The sequence below is a fragment of the Apostichopus japonicus genome, chromosome 4, assembly GCF_037975245.1.
Source record: "Apostichopus japonicus isolate 1M-3 chromosome 4, ASM3797524v1, whole genome shotgun sequence".
Classification (NCBI taxonomy): domain Eukaryota; kingdom Metazoa; phylum Echinodermata; class Holothuroidea; order Aspidochirotida; family Stichopodidae; genus Apostichopus; species Apostichopus japonicus.
Window position 1 is genome coordinate 5937219 of NC_092564.1, and position 23356 is coordinate 5960574.

The window sequence follows — 23356 nt, forward strand, 5'->3', positions numbered from 1 at the left end:
AAATTCGCTGACAATAGTCAATACATACGGAGGGATTGTACAGTACAGGTGTTGTAACTGATTCCTTTCAATTATTTACAACTACAAAAAAATTTCTGCATTGATGGTCCAAATCACTTATCAATAGTAAACTGTACATGCATAAAATGATGATATCACACACAAAACTGTTGCATGAGCTATACCCACAAAGTAGAACTTGAAAGTCTATCATCGAAGGAAATTTTTACAAGAGAGAGCCTTTAAACTCCTTGCCACAGCACAATCCCTTTAACCCACAGAAGAAGAAATGGCTAAAAAGATAACTTGTCCCACCACCAACTGATAATCTACAGCGATTACAAGGTTGTCGAATTTTTAGTAAGAGTCCATCTTTATTTATTTATTGATTATCAAACTTCTCTTGTGGACATTTGATGAACAGAGAGCAAAGTCTGTATTACAAATATCAACGTTCATTAACTGTAACAAGGTGCACTTCCAAAAAGGAAGGTTGCTTTTACATCTAAAAAATTTCCTAACAAAACAGTTTGACCTGGAAATTGTCTTTTTCCTCATCAAAACATCCTTTATCAGTTAATCCTATTAAAGAGATGATCAATGCATCTTTACCAAGATCATGTTAGGTCAAAGCATGGAGCTATTACGGTAATAGCTCCATGGTCGAAGTGACCTGAAGAGGGCAGACCACACACGAGGAAAATTCAACAACTGCATCAGATAGGACTGTTATTGTAACAAGAAATATTTTGGTTAATGAAGACAACATGTGTGTCTAATGAACATGCCAAGTGACTTTAAACAGAAGGATGATCACCACCACCCACCCAATTTATGATGACCTAACTGTTACTCGAGACTAGTACACAAAGGCAGCTGAGTGTCATTAAAGATCCATCATTATCAAAAATGCAATTTATGTTGTTGTGTTATTTGATACTGTGCTAGTATGGTTAAGTACTTTAGTAACAGAAAATTACGAATTGAACATGTAGCTATCACCTCAAAGTAACATACTGAATTGCCTCAAACACAACGTCCAACTTCCTACCAAAAGTAAACTAACACTGACTGTTCTTTAAACTACAAAATCAAAACACTGGCTGTGTGTCTCTTGGAGCCAATAGATAGAAAAACACCATATCTATCTATATGTGCATTTCTTACTTTGAAGTTTTGTAATGTGTCTTTTTTATTTGTGCTAGATGAGACTGCAAAGGGGAGAACTAGATACTCTATCTACCATCATGAAGTAATAATGTTTAATGAATGAGTAGTCCAGCCAAGACATACTTGAATGACCAGAGTTTGAATGTCTGTTACAACCTCCCTTGTGTTGGTCAAGGAAAGAATTTATTGCTTAAATTGTGCAAGTAAAACTCAAACACTACAAAAATCTACAAGACTGATTTGATTTGTGTATGTCTTGAAGACTTAAAACAATTGGTTCACAGCAAACCTTGCAGCACTTCTGCAAAAACATTATGCAGGTCGTAAGAAGAATCGCATGATTTTGTTTCCACATACATGATGTACTGTAGTTGAACGGTACAGTATTTTCACAGTCAGTATGTTGATGATATGGAAAATTTAATTTGATGCCTATAACAGTTTAAAATGATCAGATACCAAAAACATGACCACAAAGTATCTCTAATTTAAGCATTGTGAATGAATAGAAGAGAAGAATCCAGTGAGCTGTATAGCAGAACTACATTATATATCAGAGTATTCTGGAATTCCACTGGGCATTGTGAAAGAGGCTTTTCATTGTTCATCCTTAGACTGTAAACAATCTGTTGTATTATTATTATTACTAAATTGGTTTTCCTAGGTGGTATTGCAGCCAGGTATTTCTTCTTTTATATAGAGAGAGAGACACAAGGGGTTTTCTGGATGATAGCATCTAGAGGTACTATTAACCTGTTTGTGTAACGTAGTTTATTTGAATAGCATATTCATCATAGCTTGCAAACTTGCATTTAGCATCACACTTAATTTTAAGTTGCTTACTATTGTCACTGTACTTGACAAGGATCACACAACACATACTATACACGAACGTTCACCATTAAATCCATTCCGAATTTGCCTTCTGGCAAGGACTCTAAAAAGGTAGCAGTTTATGGTTAGCTAGCAATCAATTGCAAAACTAGCCTTTCAATCACTAGTGTATTGTAGCTGGATGATATTCACTGGATAATCAATTACGTTTCACATATTCTATTTCCAGCATTATTTGTTGTTGTTTTTTTAAACAGACATTCACTAGGGTAATCACACTGCCAGTTGTTAGAGTGTAGCTTACACTGTCAGGTAGTAAATCCAATTATTGCTACCTAGCTAAGAAACATAATTAAACAATTGAAAATATCTCTCAAATTCTGTTATCATGGAAAAACTACTGTTCCAGGCCAGAGTTCTCTACCATAATGTAATGCATACAACTTACATAATGATATAATGTATGTTCTTTTATGTAAGTTCATGTTTGTATCCTTTATAATTGTTCTTTCATGAGACTAGAGCTGCCAGTCATCAGTAACCATGATTAACTCAGTAAGGTTCTGATTATATATAGAAGCACATTGTCCCATATCGTTGCACATTAATGATAGATATCATCGGTAAATGTTTCAGTTTTAATGATCACTGTGAGGCATTCTTCCATAATCCTGCTTTTCTCTCAAATTTACAAGTAATTTCATTTGCTTAGTTACACAACCAAGATATTGGAGCAACTCAGACCAAGTCAGTTTGTGCCTACAAAAAGGTACTTTTCAACATATCAAATGTGATAGCACACTGTTCTGCAGAACAGTTCTGTGACAGAAACATTTAATACAAATCTAACACAGAACCATGAAAACAAGGAGAGTTACAAATATCGGATTAAAGCCAACTGACTAATTGCTTATGCAAACAATGCCTAATGCTCATTCTTTCAAAAAGGACTAATTCTTGTGGAAAATACATCACCATAATATTGTGACTGTACATAGGGAAATTTGTCAAAAGTTGCAATAGATGATTTATGCTGTTATGATACGCATCGGATTGTATACATGTGTTCAATGATTGGATAATATAAATACAGCTTTAAAATCTATAAGGATGCTCTTTTCAATTCAATTCAATTTGAAAGTCAAATTGGTTTCCTCACATCTACAACAACCGTCAACATTTACAGGTGTCTGTGTTATTACTACAAAATTAGTAAGTACATATCAGGGACACTAGAAAAAAGCAAAGGACATCTATCAAGCTAGTGACCACAAGAAACAAATCAATTCCGGAAGAAATAGAAAGGTGGACAAAAAAGCTGAAGCGAGAAAAAGTTAGAACCAGAATGAAAACATTTCATGGTTCCTTGCTGCTGTTCATTAGTTCCATTCATAGGGAAATTTCTAACAAAGCCCTAATACAACAACAGCAATTTATGCTCACAAACTTTTGTTGTCAAAGTAATGCTAAGCCCTGATATTGATTGCAACACATCAGTGTGTGAAGACTATCTACCATTATCATCATACCAAGTTTGACGAAATTCCGACTAGTAATAGTAGCCAAGTAATTGCAATTTGGAGTATTTCACGTTTGACCCCATGACCTTTTTAATATTCATGATATGAGCACCATAATCAACAGGGTTAATCTACTCACTATGGGCCACCCACCCACCAAGTATGGTAATGATTGGTCATTCCCTTGTAGAGTTATTGTGCATACAAACTTTTCATAACAAAATATTGCTAGGCCCCCCCCTCATAAATATGCATGATATCAATTGCAACACACATCAGTGTGTGGAGACTATCTACCAATATCATCATACCAAGTTTGACGAAATTCCAATAAATACTAGCCAAGTTATTGCAACTTGGGAGTTTTTCACGTTTGACCCGTGACCTCATTAATATTTTAAAACTTTGACCTCGTATAACTTCGCACACGAAGGTCACACGGGGGTAAACCTATTGACATTTATGATCAGAAGGTACCTTTGACATCTGAAAATAGCATCGAAACTGTAAAAATCCCCAAAACACGAAAAGGTCACCAGAGGTCAAATTGAGGTCAAGGGTCACCCAGATGCGAGTCGACAACTGGATTACATTGAAGCAACTCCCAACCTTAACGGACAGTTCGTTCTCAAGTTATCACAAAAATACTAGTTTTTTATCATTAATTGACCTTTGGTGACCTCAGATCACATGACTGTTAAGTTTGAAAATATTCCCCTATACCATTTGCAACTTGTCCCAAAATATCAACCATGTCACACCTTGGAACTGGGAGTTATTGCATTAAATGTCTGAAAATTTACTTTGACCTTGCATAACTCCGCACACGAAGGTCAAACGGGGATCAATCTATTGACATTTATGATCAGAACGTACCTTTGACATCTGAAAATAGCATCGAAACTGTAAAAATCCCCAAAACACGAAAAGGTCACCAAAGGTCAAATTGAGATCAAGGGTCACCCAGATGCGGGTCGACATTTGGATTACATTGAAGCAACTCCCAACCCTAATGGACAATTCGTTCTCAAGTTATCGCAAAAATACTAGATTTTAATCATTAATTGACCTTTGGTGACCTCGGATCACATGACCGTTAAGTTTGAAAATATTCCCCTATGCCATTTGCAACTTGTCCCAAAATATCAACCGTGTTACACCTTGGAACTGGGAGTTATTGCACTAAATGTCTGAAAATTAACTTTAACCTCATATAACTTCACACACAAAGGTCACCTGGGGTCAACCTATTGACATTTTTGATTGGTGAGACGTGAATATAGCATCAAAACTGTAAAAATTCAAACATTTTTTTCTTTGCCCATTTTCTCACCCAAAATACGAGCTTTTTAATATTAATTGACCTTTGATGACCTCGGATCACATGACCGTTAACTTTGAAAATATTCCTCTATACCATTTGCAACTTGTCCCAAAATATCAACCTTGTCACACCTTGGCACTGGGAGTTATTGCAATAAATGTCTGAAAATTAACTTTGACCTTGTATAACTTTACACACAAAGGTCACCCAGGTGTCAACCCATTGACATTTTTAATTGGAAGGTACCTTTGATATCCAAATCTAGCATCAAAACCAAACATTTTCTTTTTCGCCCGTTTTCTCCCAAACTAAGCACATTTTTTCTAATTTGACCTTTGACCTTTAGACCTTGGTTTCAAATGTAGTTTGATCTGCTGATTCCAAAAATCAACACGACAATTCTGTACAGCCATCCTAACTCCGACCGAAAACTTTGACCCCATATAAGTTCGCACACAAAGGTCACACGGGGGTCAACCTATCGATATTTACAGGGATGCCAACCTCTGAACTCAGAAAACTGTACTCACAGACCCAAAAAACTGTATTTTGTCATACAAAACTGTATTTTTTAATACGATGCCTAATTTGACTTGTAACTCTAAACCGAGGGTTTAAACTGACTTGTTTTTAAGTTTATGAGTTAAAAAATATGTTATGCAGAATTGATACATCATGATTATAACATCTTATAAAGTGTACAATTGATGAAACTTACAAACATAGTGTTGTAATATACTAAATACTTCTCTTATTATATTCCATTGTGGCCTTTTTGCACTTCTGCAGGAGTTCCCGACAAAGTTCCCGTTTGTAACAGGGAACCCCTGGGTCTTAGGCTCTTAGGTATCCTTTTGTAGGCCTATGTACCAAATTACCTCTGGGGTTTCTCGGAAAGAAAACCTTTTTTTTTTTTTACAAATTTCCAAAATACGAAAATATGACATCCTACCGAGTCAGCACTGTGCTAAGCGAATGGCCTAGCCACCTCGACGTGTACGTCACCTGTTCATGGCTTGAAATTGGCTATGAATAGTTACTCAAAATATCCATCTCAAAAAGCATCTCAGACAAACCATCCATCTTCAATCTTTACCAAAGTGTAAACTTTAATTACATATTGCCTACATTCCGACATTATTGTGTACTTATTTTCAGTATTATACCGTTTATGAACAAATAGAAATGTTACGAACTTGAAGTTAAACATACCTATTCGTTACCTATTTAACTCCATTCAAGTTCAATTAAAAAATGTAAGCTAAGGCCAATCAAACTGAAAAGCAATTTGTACCATCGTAACTTGTTTAAAATTACTCTAGAATGTTACCAAATTGATGTAAAGAATTAATAACAACTAGAAACTACTCCAATATAAAATACAACATTCCCTCTTTAAGACATAGCACATACCTTCCAAACAAATGCCGATATCCAGCAAATTGAAAGTTGTAAACTAAGCTACGCCTTTTTTTTTCTTTTTTTTTTGGGCAAACCGATGGTTAGGCTACATTTCCCATTGACTTAGTGTGATTGTTAGGCTAACATGTGGTCGAAGGTTGCAGTATTTCATGGATATTTTAGTTCTAGCTAACTGCGTCACAATTTCAGCGAATAAAGAGATGCTTAGACTAGATTTTACCGTTGACTACGTGTGGTGGTCGGCCCTACCATGCGCGACGATAGCAGCAAGGAAAGTATGTAAAACAGCTACGCAAAGTATTGGGGGTTTTTTTTGCAAACCGATAGTTGGGCTACATTTCCCATTGAATTAGTGTGGTTGTTAGGCTAACATGTGGTCGAAGATTGCAGTTTCCATGGATATTTTTATTTTTTATTTGCGACACAACTAGAGCGAATAAACAGATGGCTAGGTTAGATTTCCATGTTGACTTAGTGTGAAGTAAGGCTACCATGTGGTCGGAGATTTGTTGGGATTTTAGGTTATTGTCCCGGTGATTGTGCGCGACCCTCTCGCACTGCTTCAAATTTGTTGCGGGATTGTGAGAACTGTTTGCGCGATTCGCGCTGCAACTGCAAACCTAGGTAGCTAAAGCAAACGCATATCACAATTAATTTTACACAGACACCTGATATAACGAGGGTGATTTTCTTATATTTCTCTTCTCTTTTTTCGCACTCGTAATTTTGCTTTAGGAGGGCTTTTTTAGCACTTGCGAGGGCGAATCGCCCGTCGCCACCCGCTTATTTCCAACCCGGTCCAGCACATTCGTTAATTCGCGAAATTGGTATTGTTACCATGCTTACTGTGCCAAGAAATATGAAGTCACTAACCACGAGGGAAGCAAAATTGGCGACCCTGGCAGCCTAATTTGATGAAATTACATCGTGAAAGACGTATAGAGGGTGTCATTATTTTAATATTTCGTAGTAAAAGAGCAAACCTTATACATCAATTGATATTTTCAACTTCCATATGTTTTTGAATAATGATATTTTCACCCTTCCATATGTTTTTGAATATTCGGTATGACATAACTGGTATTCCACGTAATTGTTCCGATTATGCAATAATCGTACCGATTCCGATTCCGATTCAGTTAATCGTTTGAACACTAATTATAACCCTAAGATTGGCCTTAGTCTCATTTAGCAGCCGCCAGTCGTTTATTTTTTGTACTTATTTTTGATAATGGAAAATCGTATTTTTTTATAATGGAAAATCGTATTTTTTGAGAACAAAACGTAAAATCGTATTTTTGACAATTTTCCGTACAAAATACGGCAAAATCGTACTAGTTGGCATCCCTGTATTTATGATTGGAAGGTACCTTTGACATCTGAAAATAGCATCGAAACTGTAAAAATCCCCAAAACACGAAAAGGTCACCAAAAGGTCAAATTGAGGTCAAGGGTCACCCAGATGCAGGTCGACAATTAGATTACATTGAAGCAACTCCCAACCCTAACGGACAATTCATTCTCAAGTTATCGCAAAAATACTAGTTTTTTAACATTAATTGACCTTTGGTGACCTCAGATCACATAACCGTTAAGTTTCAAAATGTTCCCCTAACCAGTTCACAACTTGTCCCAAAATATCAACCTTGTCGCACATTGGCACTGGGAGTTATTGCAGTTTTAGTATTTGGGGTTTTTGGACCATAACTGATCTTTGGTGACCTTTGTGGGCACCAAAAACAATAGGGTTCATCTACTCACTATGGGCCACCCACCCACCAAGTTTGATCATGATCAGTCAATCCCTTGTTGAGTTATCGTGCATACAAGCTAAGGCGTCACACACACACACACACACACATACACACGCCAACCTGAATACATAGGTTCCTTTGCTTTTAGCAAGGAACCAAAAACAAAGAAAACGTGAAACAATACTGAAGGAGGCTTCGTGAAAAGATTACATATTGCTGAATCACACACTACAGTCTTTATATTTTAAACCTGAACAAGAGACTTCCCTACTCAAAAGTTGAAAAAAACCAGTGACTGATTTATTTCATATCAAACAGCAAAATGTAGTTTAACTACTAACAACACAACAAATTCGATATCCAATTTATAATGCAAAGTTGTAGAAGCTTAATTTTGGCACCTATGCTATGCAGTTAACCATATAGATTTCACCACATAACACAAAAGTTGTGCTAAGTTGTTTACGTTTTGTTCTTGTGTTTGTTTGTTTGCTTTTTCTCCTTGTTACAGTGTTAATATTGCAGGTATATATGATCTATAAGCAAAATACACACACAAGATACCTCATAAATGTTTATTCACAAGGTAAATACTAAACCAATGTTCCCCTGTGAATGATTAGAAACATACACAAAACAAAAGTTGGAGCACAAAACCTGCCAGAAAATAAAATTGAGCTGCTTTGAATTCCAAGAGAGCTAGCTTCCCAAATTATTTACAGCCTGACCAACCTGTTATCTTTTTTCCAACTAATACCCTAACACACAGCAGCTAAAGGTCAGTTAGATCAAAATGTATTCACTCCTCTTGTCAACAATTATTGATTCACTACAAACAAATTCTTATCAAAACAACACACACACATAGCACACACTGACAACATATTTGGTTAATCACCCAATCCTGCTGACTTGAGGTGGTGATACAAGCTAATGCGTACACACAGGGGGGAGTAAGGGATTTGACCTCAACAGCCCTTAATCCTATTTCTTGGCCAACAGATAGGTAGCAGCAGAGTTGGTTGTGTGGGGTTCTTTTCCATTTCTATTTTTCCCCTGTTCTTTATATTGCTAGTCAGTGTGTACAGAGAGAGATAGAGAGCAATGACAGACACAGTGTTGTCACTACAATTGATCCCAGTGGCAGATTCTGGAGTATGGAAAGGAATAAATTGCATTCAAACTGTCTCTTACTCTTTTCAGCATTGCTGTGAGGCAGTGAGGTGGTGGTGTGTGTGCATGATAAGCTTTTATCAAACACACTTGAAAGAGTAGTTGGCACAGGGACAACTATTACTGATACAACTAGGAGGTGTGATTACTGCCTGCATGCAGGTCATTTCAATTGCGTGTTAATACTTAGGGGGGTGGGTGACCAGTCATTTTTGCACATGATTGGTTCTTACAGCAAGTGTAGTTCAGTTTTGAAGGTGGTGCCTTGTTGAACAAGTTCAATGCTCTGCCTTGGTGGCTGACAATATTCAGCACTGTATAGAGGACACTTCAGCATGAGTAATTTTAATGCATAATTCATACCATAGTAAGCCAGGGGGATATAAGCCATTCTTTTCAGCACCTTCTCCCGAACTTCGAGGGATGTAGATATCTCTGAATTTAAACCCTGGCAGAGGGGAACAATATCCATTTACTACTGCACACAACAAACTCAAGAGCAGTTATTGGTAGCTTAAGTTGATTGCTGAACAAAATTGCTGAAAGTTGTCTGAATCTAACATCCTCATAGCATTTTGGATGGGTGAAGATATGAATTATTAAAATGTAGTGATATTTTGTAAATTGCATCTGGCAACAGCAGATTGGATGATGTCATCAGGGCACTTCCGCTGAAAATACCTTTGTGTGTCTTTATAATTTGTCAATCGTGTTTTCAAAAAAATAGAAAGAAAATTTCTACAAAAAAGATACATTTTGATGAAATTCTAAGTACAGAGAATTTTGACAGCTTATGCAAACATGCCAAATATATCAAGCTTCAAGGATAAATCAACAAGAAGATTATAATAGCCTATGCCCTTTAGAAGCTTTACTTAAAGTAAAGCTTCTAAAGGGCATTGCCCAGATAACATCACAGACTCCCCTAAAGTGATCCAACTTCCTGGATTGGTTGAAGGTGAAGTCAGTAAAATAGGTTACATTCAATCAAACATATCTCGAGTTAGGGGCATGGTGTTGAGAAGGGGTTTTCCACTATTAGAGTAGAATATTTTCTCTTTAATATAAGTTTAACATTGTTTGTCACCAGAATACCCTTTTAAGGAGCTCCTTTGAGTTGAGTCTGATCGTTTGTTTTCTATTATAATATAGCCCATTACAATGTACCTCAGTAGTTCATTAACTTCACCGTACAGTCAAGTTAATAAATCTTCAAATAGTATAAGTAAAAGTCAAACTTTTTGAAATGTACTTTTGCTTTTAATAACTCATTTAAAAGAGTTAATGCTAAATGCAAAAGTAACTTTGATTTTGGTGAAATGATCTTGGGGTTGATCGACTGCAATTTTATTCTTGATGATACTCATTATAAGGTCTGACAAAAACGTCAACCAAATGCAAAATGGTTCTCATTAACTTCCATATGAACACTCAAATTTGTTTGGCAATAACTTGGGATGTCAGAAATAGATCTAGGAAAATAGTATCATTTTGGAACATTTGGGGCCAAGGTTAATGATGACCTGTGAGTAGTTGTAAAGCAATTTGAAATCCTAAATACCAGTGGTGAGGATAATTCTTTCGTGGATACCACAAGTTGGTTTGTAGGATATTGTATTCTCACGGGACTCATAAATGTCACTGTAATAAAACTTAGCACTGCAAAACAGTCACAAACTGCTAACATGCCCAATTTGCACTTCATTTACTTTTCTGATAAATGTTGACACCCTGTAAATAAATGTCCTGAATCCAACTTTCTAAGTCTTTGTGGACAAAAACAGCTGTACCGACCACATAACCAGTAGCAAACAGTATTAACCAATATGTCATAATCATATCATGTCATGATAAATTCCCAAAATAAGCAATCCATAAGGAACAAAGAAATGTTCACACATCTTTGAGATGATACACTATGATAATTATATTGCTGTCTTGAGCATGTATAAAAATGGCGATTTGGAATTGAAGGTGATTTGAAGGGGGAGGAGTGGGGGGTGGGAGTGGGGGTTGGACTTGCCATTGTAATGGAATGACATAGCACTTCTACCAGACCTTGTTAATAGTTACAGTATGCAGACAGTTTGTTCTGTCAGTATTCATCAATTTGATTTTTTTTTCATTACCAACCTCCATCATCTGTGGTCCTGCAGGAGTCTAAAGAACTTTGCAATCATGACTGCTTGTGTGGTGTACAGTATGTGTATACATGTGTATGTAATGTCAACAAATATCTCGCCAAGTGCAACTTGAACTTGAACTTCACATTTGGTATATTTACATCGCTCCTCCTGTCTCCTCACAACCTCAGCACTCTTGTTCTACCGTGTCTAGAGTGAACTGGTTACCGTTTAACACTGCGCACCCTCTATAACCGGACCCCACTGATCAATGACCGCTCTTCTCACTGTAGCACCCCACAGTGTCTAGAACGTGTTTCTCGACTGGGATTCTGGTCTTCTAGAATCATACAGAATTTCGGTATCAGAATCTCTCTCGGCGCTTACTGAAGAGTCACATCTTTGGATCAACTTCCCTGCAAAGACCCCGATAAGTATCGTTTTCAATTTAGAGGGCTTTGGGTTGGATTTTTGGGCTCTGCCCTTATTCCGATTTTAAAGGCTTTATCGGGGTACGTGCAGATCTACATTGCTTGATGAGTACAAAACACTAAGATAAAGCCACATACCAAACTTGAATAAAATAACCACCATGTGATGAATAAACTTACCATCGTGTACTTCATGAATTATCACATAAATTATACAAGTGAAGCTGTCACATACCCACTCACACTATACACAGCTAGTAAATATACACCATCTTCATTGCAGAGATGCCTTCCTCCCTTCAGCAAGTAATCAATAACATAACACAATGAGACAATTCAAAGCAGTTCAACAAGAGTCAAGGATACAAACAACATGTAAAATTCACACAAAAGATTGTGAAGGGTGAATTGAACAAGCTATTATTTACAAACACACCAATCTCCAAAGAAAAGTTTGAGCTGCCAAGGAAGGTAAATGTTTGAGTCCTTCACCCCCCCCCCCACACCTTTGTTATATTACGACTCTATACCATTCTGTAAATGAGCTAGACCTAAAAGGTTTGGTCAGATTTGGCATTCTGGGAAATGATGTAAATAGCAACTGAATGTTTACTATTTAACACAAAATGCAAATTCTATCCTTCAAGGAAGTTTGAAAGTACTTAACTGGAAACCTTGAGTGCATCCAGTTCATTCAGCCAAACAGAATGAAAGCCATTAGGCTTTGTCATTACTTCCCACATTTTTCAACTTGATCAATTTTTGCACAGTTTATAAGGTTCTTGGCTTCTTGCACTAATGTGAACACACATTTATGCAGTTTATCAAAGCTTTACTCTTGGAACTCTTAACTTACAGGTTTTCACTCCTTTTTTTTACCTCCATTTACCTTTAAGGATCTTTGACCTGAAAGGTTCTCACACTAAACTAACACATGGAACTCCACAAATTATGAAGCTTGGATAAAGTTTATATGTTGGTTAAAGAGTACAAGTAAACTGTTCTTTTCTGTGAGGTCAAAGGTTATTTGAGTTCAACAGAGGCCATAGTATGGAAACCTTGTAAATATGATAATTACATCTAAAATGAAAGCCTGGATGAACCACATACTGTGTATGTACATCCACCATAGTGAATGAACTAAACTGATATTTTTTGTGGAGGGCCAAGGGGTCATTTGAGGTCACCAGGGGTCAAAGTCTCAACATTTTGAAGGACAATTTAAGCTGAGAAGCCTGAGATGGAAGTTCATACTTAGCCTTAGTGGGTTAACCTTAAGTATTGAATAAAAAAATAAAAAAAATAAACTTGAGGTCAAAACTTTAACATTTTATATTCTTTTTATATTCTTTTATATTCTTTTTATATTCTATTTTATATTCCTTTTTATATTCTTTTTATATTTATATTTTATATTCTTTATCATTTTATATTCTTCTAAGGCAAGTTTGGCAAAGAGCCAATCAGCTTGTTGGGTTTTCTGGTTTGGGTCAATTTACCTCTTTGTTGTGTGGTATTTAGAGAGAATATAACTGAATTAATCCAATTATAAGTAGGAAGAACTGGTTTTTTGGCAAGAGATTTTTGGCTTATGTGTCCATTTTATCGCTGGTATTCCATTTGATATTCTGCCAATATCAGCTTGGTGACAATATGTAATTATACAGATAATTCTGTGTTTGATGTAAGGAGATGAAGTAATACTATATCTACTGAATTGTTTTGAAAATTTTAACAGAAGTACACTTGAACTATTTAGATGAAAGGTGCTTTTCATGTAAAGTGTATACAATTATTTCAAGTGGCAATAATACAAGTTACTTTGTACACATGCATTTCAATTTGCTAGGGAAAGATAGGAAGGGGGGAGGGGTAGGGTGAAGGAGATAATTTGAGGAAACTTTAGTACTTTTTCACTTGTGGTATGTTTGATGTTTCAATGTTTGTTGGACTGGCAATAATACAAGTTAGTTTTACCCCCTTTCAAATACCTCACTGAGCAAGAAATCTAAGAGGGAGGGGGGGGCAGTGAATTTTGTGATTGAGTCTGAGCATCAGTGACCATTATATAATTTTCTAGCATAATTTGGGGCCAAAAATTTTGAACTTTAAAACATATTGACGCAAAAAACCTATTCTTCCAATGTTTACGAAGGTCATAAAACGTGTGTGCAAGGTCATTAAAAGGGTCGACTTGAGTAGTTGGAATGAGTGTGAGTATACACAGTCTTGAATGGAATAGTAGCTCCATCATAGCTTACAAACACAAGTAATAACAACAGTTCGTATCAACTCAGTACCACACAACTTTACGGACGGTCTTGGACTCAATGAAGAACTGTAACGCTCAAATGATTTTCTTTGTATTCATTTTTCTGTTCTATTTTCGACCCTTTCAGTCCCTTTGAGTCAATTTTACCAATTTTCATTTATTAATTTTGCTGTTCTATTTTGGACCCTTTCAGTCCCTTTGAGTCAATTTTCCCAATTTTCATTTATTAATTTTGGAGCCTTTTAGAAGCTAGATTTGTAGGTCTTGCCTGGATGTGTTGACTCAAGCTCAATAGTAACGCTGTATTAGAAAATACTACGAAGAAAGACCAATGGTAAAGTGATTCCTAACCAATGTATGAAATTTGACCATGGACGAAACATTTTCAATTTGTCACCAAAATCTCTGCCTCTTCCGTAAAAAGAGGTCCTGCTAACGACAGGTCCGTAAGATTCGAATACATGAAAAATCCAAGCATGAAACAAACTTTCTAGAACACTTTGGGTGGTAGAATGAGAAGGGAGGTCATTGGCCGGCGGGGTCCAGTTATAGAGGGTGCACAGTGATGAATGGTTACCAGTTCACTCTAGACACGGTAGATTCAGAGAGCTGAGGTTGTGAGAAGACAGGTAAGCGAGGAGCGATGCAAATGCATTGCATCATGCTTCTGAAGTATCACAGGTCTCAGTGAATTCCATCATCCCCCATGACCTAATGACATTGTTTACAAGGCTATCCAAGAGATTGGAACATATTTCCTCTCAAATGAAAATCAAACATATTAAAATATATGATCGTATGGTATACAGAAAACAGACAAATCTGGTCAGAATCGTTTTCCAACTCTTGATTCTTGCTTTAAATTTTATTCCCGAAAGTAATTGAACTAAGGCATGGTTATTACTCTGCTTGTTAGAACAACATTTACCTACTTTTTTTCTATTTGGCCAACTGAAGCAAATAAATCCAAGGTAAAAAAGTAAGCAATATTGCATTATTGCATGATGCTTTTGAACACAAAACTTATGAAGAGAACCCTTTATGTTACTACCAACCCTTCCAATGTAGGCCAAACGCACAGTTAACCAATGTACATGACTCTTGCAGCCATACTTTAAATTATACTTCTATTTCTTGGCTTGGGCGATGCCAAATTTATTTGCAGAAAGTAAAACTTTGGTTACCTGCAGCAAAGACTGATGACATTTTGACCCATTCCACAGATTACCAAGCACTTTGTCAGTTTGAATTCAAAATGAATACCATCCTGATGACTGTCACAAAATCGACCATCACAATTCAGACATTTTCTGATGAGAATACAACCCAATGCAACTGTAATCATCCTCTGTGCAAACAATGACAAAGTCCTCTATGGTATTGAGAAGACAAATCCCTATGTACAGTTTTTTTATGTGCAGGGAAAGTGTAGTGGTTGCAGGAAAGGCTGACAAAAACAACAACAAAGACAAAACCCAGTTACAAAGTCCAAGTAGGAAACTTTCCCACCAAAAAAAAATACAGATAACAGGTTAAGTAACTACCCATAGTTCGCCTACCTAATTCCTGAACAATGCCAGAGCTACCTTTACAATAAGCTCAATTGAATTATGGAACCATCATTCTTAAAGATCACCCCACAGATAATAGAGGTCAGGAGAATCTGAAATTCCTATCAATTGCTGTGCTGATAGCAATCATCCTCCCCCTCTCACAGATCTCTACAGTAGTAGTTAGTAACAAGACTTCCAAGTACAGAGTAATAGGTCAATGATGATCACAGTCACCACAGAGAAGCTCTTTTGAGTTCTGAAAAATGATGGTAATTGACTTCCCTCTGGTTGGTCACTCAGTGTGATAAGTATTAAATATTTGTGAGAAGATGCATTTCATCCTTTAGGTTTCATCCACAATCCAGTTTATTAGCCAATTATAGAACATTATTTAAAACAGTGAAGTAATATGTATAAAACTATGTAAATTTAGATTTTTAACACCTTTTGTAGCATGTAAAAGGATCATATAAAAGAAAAGAAAGAGTTTTGAGAGAACAAAGTTTCCTTACAAATGGAAATGGACTTATTTATTCATGCCCACTACCTAATATCTGAAAGGATGTCTTGGCTGGATTAAATTATTCATATTTGGAGAAATACTGAGAAACCTTGATCAACATGGCCAGAAATTGGCAAATACATTTAAACAGCTACTTCAAAGGAACAGTTTGTAGGTTTCCCTTTATTCTCAAGAAATCAAAGCATACCACTACTGTATACGAAACTGACCATGTTGAAGAGATACAAAACTATCATGAAACAATGTTCTGTACGTGCCTAGATTCTTAGGGGCAAGTAAATGTGATGGTGAGGGATAGGGGATGGGATAGGGGAAGGGATAGGGAAGGGGCTAGGGGAGGAAAGCTGGAGAGGGAAGCTGGGAAAGGGGAAGGTGAAGGAGAATGGGAAGACAAAGGGAGGACATGATAAATATCCAGGTAATGTCATATTATCATCAATTTTTAGAATTGATAAAAATACACATTATCTGCACAGAAAGTTCCTACCCTTTCGGAGATCTATGACTTCTACACTTTGAAATCCCTACATTTGGACAAAGCCCACCAATTAGCCAATCCTCTTAGTATACTTCTAGTCTCTAGACCACTTTCCATGGGTGATATCATGGGAAGGAGAGCCTTGACCAACTTTAACAAATCACTCAAATTGGACATTCTGTACTACAAGTTACCATAACAACCACCTTGAAGGTAGTTGGAGATTTTACCTGCAAAAAATAAACCCATTGCATGCCTCAATTCCATATTTTTTCTCTCTAGTAGCCTACCCCAAGGGTGCCATAATCTTCCACAGGGGGAGAATAACCTGTACTTGTGTTTGCAGTAATTCGCTGCATTCCTTGACCCGATGGGGTCAACCTGTTCACAACAGTGAGGTTGGCATGAATCTTAAACTTTCCATAAGTGTACACTGCATGAAGAAGACTCTGTATGTTGTACTGGAGACTCTCCAATTCATCATATTGCTGAATGGTCAAGAAATCACCACAGCAACAGCAGGACAGCAGTAATACATGCTGGTCAGTGTATAAAAGCCTTTGTACTCGGTAACATCAGGGGAGAGATGAATTAATTTGAACAGGCTCAGATTATTTGTTTAAAACCAAAGGAAAAGGAACCGGTTTCCTGTGATTTTAACGAATCAAAACAGTTATTGTAACCTTAGCAATGACTGGTAAAGTGTATTGTTTCCATTACTAATTAACAAAGATGTTTTACTCCCAAGGTTTGATTATCACAGCCACAGATCTTCCCAACCTGACCAAGTTACAGGCAGATGATAGGGTTATTATACGGTTTACCCCTTACAGTATGTGTAAACATCTTCCACAGTCATTAAACTTGCAGCATTTGTACTGGTCATACACCTAACCAGTAAAGTAACAATCAATAAGTAATGACCAAGGTAAAACATGTGGCAGAATCATTGATATGCAGCTAGGTGTCAATGTTGTCTCAAACAATTCAAAAGAACATCGGAAAAAATAGATTCAAAGGTACCTTGACTTCTGTAACATTAGGGCTCATGTAGTATTGGGCATATACTAGCTAGGTGTGCGCGAGGTAAGCCATAGATACAGTACCTCACGGCCAGTTTTGAGGACTTCGCTACTGGGTTAGCAACTTCATACATTTGCTAAATTATTTTTTCTTGTCTTTGTAACTGCAAACTGGTGCTCGAAAAATGTCACTGTACTCCACTAGACTGCCTAAATCAAAGTGATCTTTTCCGCAATCAAAATCTAAGGTGTGACAAAGCATTTACCTTCCACTCACAACCTGTGTCAAGTGAAAATCTGGAAACACTTCGCGACAAATCATGGCAGTGAATGATATCAAACTTGTCTCAAAAATAGTTTATGTTGATACAGCAAATTATGACCTATAACATGCAGCAGAAAAAGGCCACAAGAAATGATTTAGGTGTTTGGCAACCTTAAGTGTACTGGTATTCTGACACAAAAACAATTTTCGTCTACATTATTTTGGATTATCGAACCTAATTCTATCCTACCATTTCTAGTGAATGACACAGTAAAGCCTAACCAACTAGGCAGTGCCATACTTTGTCAACAGAAATGTTTTTGCCAATATGAAAGATAATCATGTATATTGTGGATTTGATTGTCTGCATACCAGCTCTAAATGGCTCGTGAGGATTTTAATCTCACCAAACTCTGAATATAGTGGTTACGACTTGTTGAAACATTTCGTATATTGTAGAAATTTAGTGCAGATGGGGATTCCACATGTTTATGATTAGTAATCTACTTGGGGCTGCTGGTAGTATACTCGACTGCTTTGGTTGCCTGCGCAAAACCAAGCCATCATGATGAACAAACTTATTAAGTTGGTTTAGAAATTAATATATGACCATAACATGTTTATGCTTTATAAACACATACTGTAGGGTACTTCGTAAGCTGTACACGTCTGTTCCCGTTCATTCTCTGTAATGAATGGTAATAGTAGATCTGAAATGAAGCTTTCACTGTATGTATATCAATGGAGAGATGCTCCATGAAATTTGTGACGACATCTGCACATGAAAAATTCCTGTATACAATGTACGTGCAGATAGTACTAGTGAACCATTTTACACAGTTAATTCCCATTGAGCTCAATGGTCATTGACAAAAATCAGTTCACGACTTAAAAACGTCCATCAAGTTCACCAAGGTACTGGTTTTATCATACCGTCATATGTTTGCAATGATTCTGTTTGCAACAACATTTCTATTCGCCAATGCCAACATTCTACTTGCCAATGGCAATGTTGGCGACCGTCATTGGCAAGGCCAGCTTATTACTAAGAATAGATTTGCTTATCACTACCGATCCTTCCCAAAAGGTATAAACTGTTCTTGTCTAAGCGCTTCCTATGGCTTCAACAGTTTCAGCAGCTGGTAAATTAGGAAGGCTTCTAAGAATTATAACCTAAATAAGCTTTAGAGTATATATGGCTTGGGTAACCTTTTCTGTTTGAGGTAATAAAATGCTCATTTCCTCATAGTCTCTATAACCGTCCTTGCTATTTCTTCCATTTTACAAATTGGGTAAATTATATTCTTTCCTCTTCCTCTCTGACCAAAATTGGCCAAGTTAATATCACCAAATGGCTTGAGAGTGTGACTCCCTGAAGGTCAGTAACTGACCACAGAGAAGGTCAACCCAAGCATTGTGAGAGATTTCTAACTTGGAATTAGGAGGTAACTGATTAACAGTCAAAACTGAAAGACTGACAGAAATATGGCCAGATAAACTAAAGTAGTGAATGAACATATTCCAAGGGAGAACCACTTATGTACATAAAAACAAAACTAGCTCTGGACTCTTTAAAGGGATACATGCCAGTGACAGACCTGACCCTCCTTACTGGGAATAATATTAATAATAATCATAATAACAATAATAAATCAGTTCTTAATATAGCGCCAAATACCAAAAGGCCTCAAGGCGCTTTACATAACCAAAACCAAAAAAAATAAAAAGACAAAGAAATCAAAGGAATAAAAAGTCTAGAAAACACATAAACGAAAATTAAACAGTATGTAAAATATGAACACAAAAATCTTAAAACTCGAGAAGACTATAAAACAGATCAAAACCTATTAAAAACAAAACAAAGGATAAGCACATAAAATAGAGTTGTACAAAAGTAAAAGTCTAGATAAAAACACGAGTACATAAAAGTGACATAATCACGTTGAGAAACTAAAAAGATGTGTTTTTAAAATTTTCTTAAATATGGCAAGAGATTTGGCAGTCTTTATGTCGTGTGGTAAGTCGTTCCAAAGCTTCGGTGCAGCGACCGAGAAAGTGGATATCCGTAGTTCTTGGTTGAGAACTTGAGACGGTATTCCACATCTCAAATATCGTGTCCCTCCCTTATTCCAGATATTGTTGATTGAACCCTTGTTTCTTACACCTTACAGTGGATCACAGTCTGTGACATCGTCACCCAGAATTCTGCAAAAGCTTTACATCCCTCTCCATCAGCAAGCTCTGCATATATAATGATTGCTGACATGGAGAAACCCTGTCACCCACTGAAAGCAATTTACAAACCACTATTTGGTCTTGCCCCATAATGTGTGGTTTTGATCATTTGTTTATAGTGTAACTTGTACAGACTTCGCAGTTTTAATATTGGCACCATTCCGATCACATGACTAGATATACACTAAGATCAGTCCCTAAGTCTCGTCCAGATGAGGTGTAGGCTAAGTCCCGTTATGCTACTTAGTTGAGAGTGCACTAAGTTCTGTATGCGACTTAGTGATCTTTGTGAAAACGGCCCCCCCCCCCCCCGGACCTATGAGGTTATAAACAAAGACACAGAGCACCTGGTCAGTTTAGCTGTGACGACTCACATACTGTTGCATATCTCAGAGTTTTGCCAAGCTACGTTAATTTCAAGGTAAAAATGTAGATATTTAATGCTGGTTGCAGTTAGTTTTGATCACACAATCGATTATTAATAACTAATGGCTGCATTAAAACCACACAATTTTACTGGTTTGGGTATTAACAATACTTACTTAAACATGAATGCAACATTCCAATCTTCCTAGATTATAACAACTGACCACATTCTTGCATGCCCCCTCCCCACCCCCCCCCCCCCCACCCAATGACACTCTTTGGGATAACTACTTACATAAAAATTTAAAATGAAATTTAACCCCAAACTGGTAACAATCTACAGTATGTACACAAAGAGTAAACAGACATACTAGGCATGAATTTTGTACTGAAGGGGAGCATGTTAAAGTCAGAAAAATTCACACAAAAAAAGGTAAACAATGGATATTAACAAATGTGCTGATCATAGCTTTTCCCAACCTGATGTCACTATAAATTAATATTATCAAAGCTATAATTTCTATGGCACTTTACAGTCAACCTCAAAGATCCGATACTGCCAGTTCTTTAAATATAGAATATATCCATATATATGCAGTATTCAAGTAAATGCCATGATAAAATGAAGTCAGAATAACCAACCTTTCCACCTCAACGATTTTGAAAATGCAACCTATCAATCATTTGAATTCGAACCCATGACTTAGTGAGCTGATGAATAAAGTGACTTAATTGCCCAAACTGGTCAAAGTTTGGCAGAGAGCCAAAGATTCAGTGACCATTAAAATTCCATTGACCTCAAGAACAGAATACCACTGACCATAGCAACAAAAGAAGTACTTGGCACGAAAAACAGAGGCATTGCAAGTCATTGTGGTTAGCAGTATCAAAAACAGTTAGTTCTCTCCACAAAGGCTGTCACGTTTCTCCTGTGTACAGTACAGTACAGTAGGTGTATAGATGCTAGTAGTCAGGTTATTTTTGTTTCATTCATGTGTCTAGGGCAAGAAACAATTAGTACAAATCAAGTAGCCATTCTATAAGTTGAACTTTCTTTTTCCTCCTAATTATTTATATTTAAAAAAAAAATTTTGTTGGGGTCTTTGTTGTTGTTTTTTTTTTCTTGGTAACTAGTTCATTTAAATTCATTGACAGAAGTAACTAAAGTGTGTAATAGCTAATTGTACAAAAGAACACACACTCCTCAAAAGCAGCCTTTTTAAAATATTTCACAGCAGTAGAAGTAATTTGCTCAATCAACACTGGAAAACTGTCTAATTTACAATGGTGTAGCTGAAGTGTAACGCCACTAGTAATAAGCAGGTACTACAATTTAGTGTTCAAAGTTTGTGTAGCAATTTTGAATTCTATAAATTTGGTGTCTTATATAAGATGAAAAAAACCTACATGGTTGCCTGTGTAGGAAACACAGTGGATAACAAAAAGTCTTATGAATGGGATAGACTTATGGACTTGATTAATTATACATGAAAACTGCTTGTCATCATTGTAATGATAGAAATGAAAACCTTTTGAGACTAATACAATGTTTACTTTTTACTCAATTTATTTTCTTTTTCAAAGATTTTCAGTCTCCAACTCTGCAAGTGCTACAGCAACTGCTCTACGTTAAGTAACGAACAGTCCTTTAGTTGAAGTTCTGATGTTCTGATATGAATAAAGTGAAAGATTGGATCGGAAAGGATGGAACTGTAGTCATAGTGTAAAATGTGGGTTTTCTCAGTAAATTTTACCTATTTGAACTAAAAAATCTGCCAAAATTTGGCAAAGAAAGGCCTTCATAAAATAAAAGTCAAGAAAAAATACTACCAACAGTTTTGATCCATTTAGACAACATACAGTATTTTTGCAGGCACAAAACACATGATAAACAACAAATTGGAATCCAAAAACTGACCTAGCTGCTTTGGATATTTGTACAAATGATAAACTTACTTGTGCCCTCAAAATGATAACCCATTTATTGTACCTTGCCTTCAGCAGACTAATAACCTTTTAACACTCCTCTCCCCTCCCCTCTCCCTGGCCCAAAATAAATATCGACTGTATCAGTACAGACTCACATTGGCTAAGCATCACTGTGAGGTTGTCCAAAGAAATCAATTTTTTTAAACTGACCTGAAATAGCCTTTTCTTCACAGCATTCTTCATTCCAGTTACTACAGTATGTCACACTGTGACCAACCTATGTACAGCTGTTTACACATTTTCATATGTACCCCTAGATCGATCGAACAGGTTTCAAAGTTAGCGTCATCTTCGATTTTTTTTTTCATTTGCAAACCTTTGAAGTTAATGGATTATGCATAACTTTTCACCTTTCCTGGAGAGAGTTTGATGAACTATAAAGTAACAATGTGCTAAGGTTATGATATCTTCCCTTTCATGGCAGAGAACAGTAGACTATAGCCAAGTCACATATTATGGGGCAAAGACCACCAAAAAGTGATCTGTAAATTGCTTCCAGTGAGTCACAGGGTTTTCTCCATGTCAGCAATTATATCTCAATTTCAGAGCTTGCCGATGGAGAGCAATGAACTTATTTTTGTAACATCATGTCCAAAGTTGAAAAGTAGCTTTCATGCATTCTAAACATCAATGATACTGAGGAACGGGGGGGGGGGGGGGGGGGGGTCTGGTATATATTTGCAGACCACTGACCTATGGTACCATCAGACTGTGGCAAAAAAAACTTAATACTTACTATACACAACATGGATGATTTATAACATTCCTGCATGACAGTACTATAAAGGAGAAGCATTTTGTATACTTATCCAGCGAGATGACACCAAACCACTACTTCATTACATATTGTGTTATTTCTTGAACACTTTACAGTAAAATGGTAAAAGTAATAGACTGAAACT

The 23356-nt window shown here is 36.5% G+C and overlaps 2 protein-coding genes across 2 annotated transcripts in view; one reads left to right on the forward strand and one right to left on the reverse strand.

Moving 5' to 3' along the window:
- The window catches only part of LOC139966273 (uncharacterized), a 262794-nt gene that overhangs the window by 161869 nt on the left and 77569 nt on the right, over positions 1-23356 (forward strand). The window lies entirely within an intron of this gene.
- The window catches only part of LOC139966269 (protogenin A-like), a 79896-nt gene that overhangs the window by 39505 nt on the left and 17035 nt on the right, over positions 1-23356 (reverse strand). The window lies entirely within an intron of this gene.